The following is a 3,636-nucleotide window of genomic DNA, read 5'->3' as shown; positions in this document are numbered from 1 at the left end:
TGACAGTTCATTCCAGTGATTTAGGCAAGAAGTAATGGTGACTATAAAAAAATCACAGCATATCTAAGAAGTGAATGATGATGAGAGGGGCGAAGCGTCCATCCGTCCATCCGTCCGTGGATGCATCCGATCTTGCTCAAGAATACAGACCCCGCGTGGGTAATACCAACGAGACGCGAGTCAAAGAAGCCGAGCGTAAGCGTCTTCAACGCGCCCGTTGCTCTGCTCCGTCAATGGCCCGCCAACTATCCGCCACGTACAGCGCCTATCCAGGAGACTAAGATAGGCACTCGATCGCGCGCTAAAGCAGACAAAGCGCGGGTAACATCGAGGAGGCGCGAGCAAAGGAACACTAGCGCGAGCGTCTTCAACGCGCCCGCCGCTCTGCTGCGTCGATGCTCCACCAACAATCCCCCACGTGCTGCGACTATCCAGGAGACTGATGATGATGATCAAGACTTTATTACTCCCAAAAGAGTAGACCGGCCGAAAGGTTGGTTACACTGCTTAGATGAGGTCAGCAGGGATTCCATGGGACACCGCGGCCTCCAATGCAAGTGAGAGATCCCGGCGTTGCTCTGCCGAGCCAGTGATATGCAGAAGCGACTCCCATGTATCTTCTGTGTGAGAAGCGTCAGTGTACTGTGGGCACATCCATGCCATGTGTATGAGGGTGGCTGATTCTGAGTGGTATTTACAGTTTGGTGTCACAAGGTGTGGATATACCTTGCTATAAAGCCAGGGGTTGGGAAAGACACCTGTCTGAAGCTTACGCCACAAGACGGCATCACGTCGAGGAACTTTTTTATGAGCTGGGGGATAACGGTGACGGTTTAGTCAGTAGTGCTCTAGAATGTCTATGTAAGTGACCAAGAAGTCCGTTTTTCGCAGGCCTGGGAGGGCGAAGATTGAGAAGTGTAAGGCGTAAGCAACTCCGCCGGGTAGTTGAGATCTCGGGCAAGTGTGCGTGCCTGCGCATTTACACTAAGAGATTCATGAGCTGGAGCCCAGATAAGAAAACGAGGGGAGCAGCACAACCCACCTGAGACAGACGGGGTGTGATGCTTTATGATTGAGTATACCTGTGTAGAGATACGACCCGTGTCAAAATTTCAGATGGCGAGTTGGGAATCATTTACGACACCTTGGTTATTGGGGCGGTCATTTCCAAAGCATTGTAAACTTCTTCGGCAACTGTTATACTTGTGGAGTGAATTACACTACATGCCATGCTCCTTCCACGGTGTGGGGCCAGGGCGACAGCCATCATTGTTGATCGATGTGGTTGACGCGAGGTGTCTGTGTACGTGACGGTGGAACGATTTGAGAGACGTTTCTGTAGTTGGCGCGCTCGGTCAGCCCTACGATCCGCATGATGTTCAGGGTGCATGTGCTTGAGGATTGGAGGAATACGAGGACTGATTCGTTGATCTGTCGATACATCTTGGTAAGTGGTGGCCGCCCGCGTAGGAATGAGTCCAATTTTGTGCAATACAGCACGTCTTGCATGCGTGAGTGAGAGCCCCTGGTGCTGAAACGTAAAGGTAGCTGCTATAAGCTCATTGACCATGTTCGACACCCCAAGGACCATAGGTTTGGAGGTACAAGAGGACATCTCGGGAATCCTAAGGCGGGCTTGTATGCCTTGCTAAGCGAAGTATCGAAGCGATCGAGATCAGTGCGCGTAAGACGGAGGTAGAAAGTGACGTAGGTTATGCGTGTGCAGACAAATGCCTGAACCAGTCGAAGAAGATTGGATTCGCGCATGCCTGCATTTTTGTTGGCAACGTGCTTGAGAAGGTGACCAATTTAGTTGGCAGATTGGTCGATTCGCTGAAGAGATGTAGAGTTGTCACCATTGGCCTGTAGGTGCAATCCTAAGATGCGGATGTGATCTCTTTGAAAAATTTGCATCCCCTGCACTTGGAGATTGAACGAGACCTGTTTGGGTTTGCGTCCTTGTGACCTGGTAGCAATGTATTCGGATTTGGTCACCGAGCAGGACAGGCCTACCGTATAGAGGTAGCTGCTCACGCGGTCGGTTGCTGTTTGTTGGGATTTTTCGATTTGGCCATCACTTCCTCTTGTAACTCACAAGGTGAGGTCATCAGCATAGAGTGTAGGATGTAGATTTGGGATAAAAGCCAGAAGTTTGGGAACTCCTAACAATGCAACATTGAAGAGGAACGGGAATAGCATGGAGCCTTGGGGTGTTCCACAGCTGCCGGGGGTGATGGTGGAAGGCTCTGTTTCACCAATGTCAAGTTGCACTTGGCGATTGGTTACGAAATCCTTCACATATGCGTGCGTCCTGCTCCCCACTCCCAATGCCAGGATGGCGGTAGGCTGTACATAATCAAAGGCTTTGGAAACATCAAGACAAACAATGACTGTGGTGTCTAAAGTGCGGTTGTAGAGCACCTGTGTTTGAGTAGGAGCATGATATCTGGTGTCGCCAAGCCGAACATGGTGTCGGGAAGTAGAAGATGATCCTTTAAGTAGCAGATAAGGTGGGTCTGGGCAACATGCTCCATTGATTTGCCTACACAGAATGTGAGGGAGATGGGACGCAAGTTTACTAGTGTAGGGCTTTTCCCGGCTTGCGAATCAGGATGAGGTTGGCAAGTTTCCAGCTCTGGGGTACGGTGCCTTGCTCCCAACATTGCTGCATATAGCCCGTAGGGCTTGTATAGAATAATCGTTCTTGTTTCGGAGCATGCGATTGGTGACTCTATCTGGACCAGCTGCATAATTTGTCTTGAGACGGTTCAGTTCTGCCCGCACCTCTGCTATAATTATGGAGGCATCAAGAAGAGGGTTATCATCCCCCTCATATGCGAGAAGAGAAATGGCAGGTCCAGGACCGATATAAGTGTTAATGAGCACTTGACGTAGGGAAGCGGATTAGCCAGAAAATTCACGCAAAATATGTTCAAGTTGATATTTAGCTTGCCGTTTGCCACTATCAGGATCCAGCAAGTGACGCAAGAGTTGACATGTGTTCTTAGAGTTAGGAGCCTTATCCATTTGGGAACAGATGTCATTCCAGTTCTGACGGGTGAGTTCTATAACATCGTTTTCAATGTTTGTGTACACTCGAGCCAACCGGTGGCGAATGCCTTTATCCCATTCTCGGGCCTGCAGAAGGGTCTCAAGTTTGCGTTTCCGCGCTCAAAGTTTGGCGTAGTATCTGCCACAGCTAGGCACCGACTCCTCGACTTTGACGTCCGTTGTGGCGTCCGCGACGTGCTGGAGGAGGGAAGCGGACCATGTGGAAAAATCAGTAATACGCTGCCAGGTTCCAGATTCTTGGCACTTGGTGCGAAAGCGGTCCCAGTCAATCAGTCTGGCTTAACGAAAACGCTCCCTTGTGGGCTCCTGAATGACTACTTACAGAACATAATGGTCAATGCTGAAAGTTTCTTGTGTATTGCACCAAGTGGCATTTACTACAGGCCCCACGAAGCTGAGATCTGGTGTGGTGTCTCGCGCCACTTCTGACCCTCTACGCGTAGGATGTGCTGGGTCAGTAAGAAGATTCAGGTGTAGCGAGTGCCACTCTTCCCATAGAGAGCGGCCTTTGGGGGAGCCGTAGTGGTAGCCCCATGATGAGTGGGGAGCGTTGAAGTCCCCCTC

At 50.5% G+C, this 3,636-nt stretch overlaps 1 pseudogene; it reads right to left on the bottom strand.

Annotated features, from left to right (window-relative positions):
- Positions 1–507: 507 nt before the first annotated feature.
- LOC142767875 (uncharacterized) lies at positions 508–2,534 on the bottom strand (annotated as a pseudogene).
- Positions 2,535–3,636: the final 1,102 nt, after the last annotated feature.

The sequence above is a fragment of the Rhipicephalus microplus genome, chromosome 1, assembly GCF_043290135.1.
Source record: "Rhipicephalus microplus isolate Deutch F79 chromosome 1, USDA_Rmic, whole genome shotgun sequence".
In the NCBI taxonomy this organism is placed as follows: Eukaryota; Metazoa; Arthropoda; class Arachnida; order Ixodida; family Ixodidae; genus Rhipicephalus; species Rhipicephalus microplus.
This window is presented reverse-complemented; position numbering and strand designations above follow the sequence as displayed.